Below are 7,420 nucleotides of genomic sequence, written 5' to 3' on the forward strand. Positions count from 1 at the left end.
GGTTTTCGTGGGAAGGGGGGGAGGGGGTGTGTATGGAGGAGGAGGAGGGATCGAGTGAGAAGGAGAGGTAGGTAACCTCAGTAAAAAATCCCGGGCAGGTCGGGCTCGTCAGGCGTGGTGAAGCCAACCGACCTAGGTGAAGGAAAACACCGACATCAAACCATCTTTCTTGATACAAACATGGAGCGTACAAGTAAAGATAATAACCTTACCGCCGCAGTGGGCCTCGGAACCCACAGCGGCCGGCGGGGGGAGGATACAGTCCCGGTTCCCCCCTCGTCGTCATCACACGACGGGCCACCGGGGGCGTTGCCGACGAGCGCCCCCGGCGAGCTAGCTATCGCCGAAGACAGTGAGAGGAGGGTGACCACGCGGAGGGCGGGTCGACCGGGTCCGGCTTCGTCGAAGTCGGGGTCCCGGTCGCGCTCGCTCTCGTCTGCGAGGGCGCACCCTTACAATCGGGGCGAAGCGGGTCGGGGCAAGAGCCTCACCCGCTCTAATGAGATGGCGGAGGACTCCTCACGGGGGGGCAGTAGTTGCGCCACCCCCGTCCCCTCCTCAAGGGCCTCGCTAGCTAGCGAGGACACCGAGGGGTACATGTCCCCCGAAGGGGAGGACATGGGAGAGGAGGAGCTCCCCAAGAAACGAGGACGCGGGCGGCCGCCCACTACGGGCGAGTTTGTGGGCCTTCACGCGAAGCGCGAGGCGGAGGCCGCCCGTAGGAGGGAGAGGGAGAGGGAGCAAAGGGCCAGGAAGGCCCTATCGGAGGATGCTCCCCCCCCTCAGCCGAGTAGGGAACTTCGCGCCTACGAGGCACAGTGCGCCGACGAGGTGGGACAGGCTCCCACCCCGGACGTCGCGGCGAGTAGCTTGGAACAGGCGGCTATCATAGATCGGATAGCCGCCTGTTCCGGCAACCTGAAGGGCTCTCTCCAGAGGAGGCTGAGGGAGGCCGCGGCCCTGGTGAGGGTAGCGGCTAGTACCTTGGCGGAGAGGGCCCAGCAGGTAGAGGGCGAGGGAGAGCTTGCGGCTCTCCGAAGGGACATTAAGTCCCTCGGGGACCGCAACGCGGACCTCCAAAAAGAGGTCCGTGAGCTCAGAGGGGAGCTGGCGGCGGTTCGAGCCGCCAAACCCTCCCTCCAGTTCCCCCTCTCCGGCTCGCCCGGGGGGTCTCCCCGCAAAAAGCGGGGGACACCCCGGGTGAAGTCGGTGGAGATGCTGGGCGCTCCAGCGAGAGTGGAGCGCCCAGCCGGGGGGAAGGGACAGGGGTCTCCAACGTTGGGGGGGGGGGTAGGGACCTACGTCCCCAACGTTTTATTGGGGGAGTTAAGGGACAGGGGTCCCCAACGTCCCCCCCGAGGGGGGGAAAGGGATTGCGGTCCCCAACGTCGGCGGGTGGCCGGGGTCAGGCAGTGATGAGGCCCCCCTTGGGGGGTTCCTCTGCGCCGCTCCCCGTGAGCTACCCGCCGGGAATTGTCGGCGAGGGTGAGCGAGCTTGGTATGATTGGTATACCGAGCAGATCGCCACCCTCGTCGACCTACGGGCGGCGTTAGGCAGAGGCGGACCCCCTAGGGGGCCCACTCCGACGGCCGTTCGCCCGTCCGGGAGAGATTTCCCGCCTCTCCCCCCTGCCGACGCCTCGGCGCCGGGGCAGGGGAGGAAGAGGAGGAAAAAGTCGCGCGGCGCAACGGGGGGCGGAGGCACGAGGCCCCTGCCCCCTGCGCCTCGCGGCGCACCGGCTACCCCGGGAGGGCGGGGCAGAGCCCCGCCCCCCCCTAGCGATCCCAGGCCGGTGGCACGGGATCGGGGGTTCCCTCCCTTCCCCCCACCGAGTACCCCCCGCCAGGACGAATCCTGGTCGAGGGTCGTGGGGCGGAGGGAGAGGACGGCACGGGCAAAGGCCGCGCAGGCGGCCCAATCCCAGGCCGGAAGAGGAGCCGCAAGGGCGGCACCGCCCACCCGGCGCGCTGGGGGACGGCAGCGGCCCAAGCGGCGCCAACGAGGAGACGCCTCGAGGCGCAGGGTGCCCCGATCGGCGGCGGTTACAATAACCTGCGCCGACGGGGCATACCAAGCAACCAAGGCCAGGGCCCGGAGGGAGATCGATCTTCCAAAGCTGGGAATTGACTCCCTCCGGGTCCGGGAGGCCGCCACGGGGGCCATGGTGGTGGAGCTCGCCGGGTCGGGCGAGAAAGACGGACCAACGGCGTCACAAAGGGCCGACGCCCTCTACGCTGACCTCCGCCAGGTCTTCGCCGGCGATGAGGCGGTCCGTCTCGCCCGCCCTATTAGAAAGGCGGAGCTCAGACTCCGGGGCCTCGACCGGTCCATCGTGGCCGCCGACATTGCGGCGGCCATCGCCGGATCCGGGGCCTGTGAGGCGGCAGACGTGCGGGTTGGGGACATAAAGTTCCCAACCCGCGGCCTGGGCACCGTTTGGGTGCAGTGCCCAATCAGGGCTGCTAATAAAATAGCGGCGGCCCGGGCCATCCAGATAGGATGGTCCCGGGCCCAAGTGGAGCTGCTGGACAAGCGCCCCCTCCAATGCTTCAAATGCTTGGAGAGGAGCCATGTCCAGCAGCATTGCAGCAGCCCCATCGATCGTCGGGGCTGCTGCTATAGATGCGGCGAACCGGGGCACCTGGCGCGCGATTGCGCCGGAAAGGTAAGGTGCCCGGTTTGCGCGGGATTGGGGCGCCCGGCCGATCATCGGGTGGGGAGTGCTAGATGCACCCCCCCCCCCAAGAAGCGGCCGGGCAAACAGCGGGAGCCCCTCCCGCCGGCGAGCGCCGCGGGAACGTCTCGGTCAGTCAACCTGGCCGAGATCACCGCGGCGTCCGACACCCGCAAGCGCGGGGCGCAGGACAGGGGGACCCCAACGAAGGCCCCCAAGGAGAAGAGGCCCCCGAGGGCCAGGACGACAGCCGTCACACCCCCCGCCTCGATGGCGGAAGTGGTGATGGCGGAGCCCAGGGACATATAAATAAATGTCTCTGGGCATCTTGCAGGCCAACCTGAACCACGCTCGCCGGGCGCAGGACCTCTTCTTGCACAGCCTGGCAGAGCGTGGTTTCGGGTTGGGGATCGCGGCGGAGCCCTACCTGTTCCGGAAGCCTGTCCATGCTGGATTGGCGACCGGACGGGCTCCGTCGCAATCACTTGGAGGAGTGACCCCACACTCCCGCCTTGCACACCGGTCGAGGCCGGGGCGGGAGTGGTGGCGGTCAGGTGGGGACCCATCTCCGTGCTGGGGGTATACATCTCCCCCAACGTGGGTCTCGCCCAGTTTGAGGCGTTTTTGGACGGGGTGTCGGCCTGTTTTCGCCGACAGATGCCCCGTCCAATTATTGTGGCCGGGGACTTCAACGCGAAATCGACGCGTTGGGGTTCCCGGTTCACGGACGCCAGGGGCAAGGCCCTGCAGGATTGGGCAGCGGCACTCGGCCTGTGTTTAATTAACACGGGGTCGAGGAGCACCCTAGTGCGGTGGCAGGGGGAATCGGTCCCGGACTTGACCTGGGCCACCCCCTCCGCCGCACGTAAGATCATTAGTTGGCGGGTAGCGGAGTGTGAGACACTCTCGGACCACCTCTACATAGAGGTGGTCCTCCACGCTGCCCGCCACGGGGTGCTCGGCCGCTCCCAAGGCCGGGGAGATGCCCGGCCACGGAGATGGGCCCTCACCAAGTTGAGCCCGGACAGGCTGATCGCAGCCGTCCTCGCGGCAGACTGGCCGTGTCCCGGGGGGGAAGGGCGGGGGAATACCGAGGAGGTGAACTGGTTCCGGGGCGCTTTACGCGATGCGTGTGATTTCGCGATGCCCCGGACCAGCCCCCGCCCGCGAAGAGCGGCGTATTGGTAGAGCGCGGAGATCGCCGAACTTCGGCGATGCTCCGTCGCGGCCAGGCGCCGCTTCACCCGGGCTCGGCGTCGGAATGACGCCGAGAGGACGGCTGAAGCGTATGAGGGGTTCCGTGCCGCAAGGAACGCCCTCAGCGCCGAGATCAGGAGGTCCAAGGCCCGAGCGTGGGACGAACTCCTACGCTCGCTGGACGCAGACCCATGGGGGCGCCCATACAAGCTTGTCATGAACAAGCTTAGATCTTGGGCGCCCCCCGTGACGGAGTCCCTGGAACCCCAGGTCCTCGAGGATGTCTTGGGGGCCCTCTTTCCATCCGAGGGCCCCCCCTTTGACGCGGGTGGCCGCCAGGAGGCGGCCATCCCGTGGTCAGAGGACCTGGAGGTGACAGAGGACGAAATGGCCGGTGTGGTCCGTCGGCTGAGGCTCAGGTGCAATAAGGCCCCGGGCCCCGACGGGATCCCCGGCCGGGTCTGGGTCCTAGCCTTGGACCACCTGTCCGGGCGCCTGAGGCAGTTGTTCAACAACTGCCTCAGGCAGGGTGTATTCCCCCCAGCGTGGGTGAGGGCCAGGTTGGTCCTCATCCCAAAGGGAAGCAAGCCTGGCAATGTCCCTCCTGCCTATAGGCCAATATGCCTGTTGGACGAGGCGGGAAAGCTCTTGGAGAGAATGTTGGCGAACCGCCTCGTCCAACACCTATCCCGAGGTGATATGGACCTCCACCAGGACCAATATGGGTTCCGCGGGGGGCGATCGACCGTGGACGCAATCTTGCGGGTGCGGTCCCTCGCGGAATCCATTATGGAGGAAGGCAGGGTGGTGATTGCGGTGTCATTAGACATACGCAATGCTTTCAACACCCTGCCCTGGAGTATGGTGGGGGAGGCCGCTGACACCTTTGGTCTCCCACCCTACATGGTGGAGGTCCTTAGGAGTTATTTCCGGGACAGGTGGCTGGAGTACCCTGATAACAGGGTATTTCTGCGCAGAAGGGGCGTGTATTGCGGGGTTCCGCAGGGGTCCGTGTTGGGCCGCACCCTGTGGAACCTCGCATACAACAGAGTGCTGGGTATTGCTCTCCCCCCGGCTGCAGGGTCGTCTGCTATGCAGACGACACTCTGCTTTTGGCTGGGGGAAAAAGCTGGGGGGATGCGGTATACACCACCAACTTAGGGGTAGCGTGCGCTGTCCGCGCTATCCGTGGCATGGGCCTGCAGGTAGCGCCTCACAAAACCGAGGCGCTATTCATGCATAGGGGGAAGCGTAGGACTTCTCCCCCGAGGCCTATGTCACGGTGGATGACATCTCCGTCCGGGTGGGAGACCATTTGATGTACCTTCGTCTCTACCTGGACGCGGCCTGGAGCTTTGGCGAGCACTTTAGGCGCCTGGCCCTCAGGGCGGAGTCGGTGGCACTTAGCCTGAGCCGACTCCTGCCCAATCTCGGGGGCCCGGATGGCCGGGTGCGTCGCCTCTATGCGAACACCGTCCGGGTGGTGGCCCTTTATGGGTCACCAGTGTGGGCGGACACCCTGATGGCCAATAGGCGCAGCAAGATGCTCTGCGCCGTGTATTTCGGAGGGTGGCCATCAGGGTGGTCCGCGGATATAGGACGGTGTCGCACACGGCATTTGCCCGCCGTTCGTTTGGACACCGTTCGTTTGGACACCAAAATTTGATTTAAGTTATACGACGTAATCCACACCAAATTTTTGTTTTAAATAAGAAATAGGTTTGGGTTAGGTTATATCTTCCGGAAGTGGAGCCCCCCCGCAGGGGGGGCGGAACCCACTGTATCCATGCATGACATCCAAATATGCGAAAGGCTAAACAAAGTGCTAAAAGCAATGTAAAATTAATGACATCAGTATGAGAGATATATAAGTATGAATATATTTTATTTTGACATATTATAACCTTCAAATGTATCTCCTTTTCACGATTTCATATTTTACATAGATTTACCAGTATAAAGTGTTATAAGAATACTGATTATATTTTCCCAAAATGATTTTTATTTCTCTCCATCTGTTACATATTCAAACAAACAGTGCGCATGTTTCTGTGTATAAATGAACGGTGTCCAAACGAACAGTGGGCAAATGAACGGTGTCCAAACGAACGGTGGGCAAATGAACAGTGTCCAAACGAACAGTGGGCAAATGAACGGTGTCCAAACGAACGGTGGGCAAATGAACGGTGTCCAAACGAACGGTGGGCAAATAACGGTGTCCAAACGAACGGTGTCCAAACGAACGGTGGGCAAATAACGGTGTCCAAACGAACGGTGTCCAAATGAACAGTGTCCAATTGAGCGGTGTCCAAGTAAACGATGCGTATTTTCTTATGTGTCCAAAAGCTACTGTATCCAAAATTACTGTGTCCAAATGCACTGTGTCCAATTGAACCGTGTGCAAAATCTCGTGTCCATTTGTAACGTGTCCATTTGCACGGTGTCCAATTATACTGTGTCCAAGTGCACCACTCCCGCTGAAGGCGAGGATGCGCCTGAATTGGGGCGCTTAGCGCCAGGCGATGGCGAGGATGCGCCAGAGCGTGGGCGCTTGACGCCAGCCGAAGGCGAGGATGTGCCTGAGTCGAGGCGCTTAGCGCCAGGCGATGGCGAGGCAGCGCCGGAGCGTGGTCGCTTGACGCCAGCCGAAGACGAGGATGTGTCTGAGTCGAGGCGCTTAGCGCCAGGCGATGGCGAGGCAGCGCCTGTATTCATCCTCGCTAGGAGGTGCAGAGGCGTCGGCCTGATTCGCTGGCGTATGCCGATTTCTCCTTCCAGAGGAGAAATATTCTTCTGGATCTTCGTCTTGGCTGCTCTTGATCTCCTTGTTGACGTAATTCGGGCGACTAGGCGCCGTGTTGTAATGGTAAATGTAGCGAGAAATGCGCTAATTAATAATCGTCCTGACTCCACGGGGAGCCTGCTTATCTTCCTTGCGGGTTGACTTTTACTTACGGAAAAGCGTACCCGGCGTATGACACCTAGCGGAGGTGCCCGGTACTAGCTGTGCGCGGCGTATATGTAGCCGCCTGAGTGTCTTTCGGCTCCCGAGTTAGCTAGCCCGGCGCGCGCCGCGCAGCGTCGGCGCCCGTACTATCGGTGCGGCCGCTTATGCATTTATACGATTAAATTTTCTTCGCCATAGTGCGATTGAATTTTCATCGCCACAGATAGTATAACAAGATTGGTTTAATTATTCATAAATTCAACATCATTATTTAAGAATTTGCCAATAAAAAAAATGTTCTCTCTCTAAAATAAATTATGACTATACAAATGTGTCATTGTTACGTAAGAATAATTATTAAAAGACATAAAGTGTAGCATTATTATTCAGAGACAAAAAAGATCGCCAAATTTTGAATTTCAAGATATAGAAAAGCAGATTTAAATTAAAAAATTAGCAGAATAAAAACATAACACAGATGTTTAGAATATTTAAAGCAACAAGAAGACCGATAAAACTATAAACTTTATTTCACGTTTGCTCAAATTGTGCGCACTATATTATGCACATAATTCAGTTACATATCAAGCGACGCGGTAGC

This window comes from Polyergus mexicanus, unplaced genomic scaffold (genome assembly GCF_030449975.1).
Source record: "Polyergus mexicanus isolate NDT 795.1 unplaced genomic scaffold, iyPolMexi1.0 SCAF_6, whole genome shotgun sequence".
Lineage (NCBI taxonomy): Eukaryota > Metazoa > Arthropoda > Insecta > Hymenoptera > Formicidae > Polyergus > Polyergus mexicanus.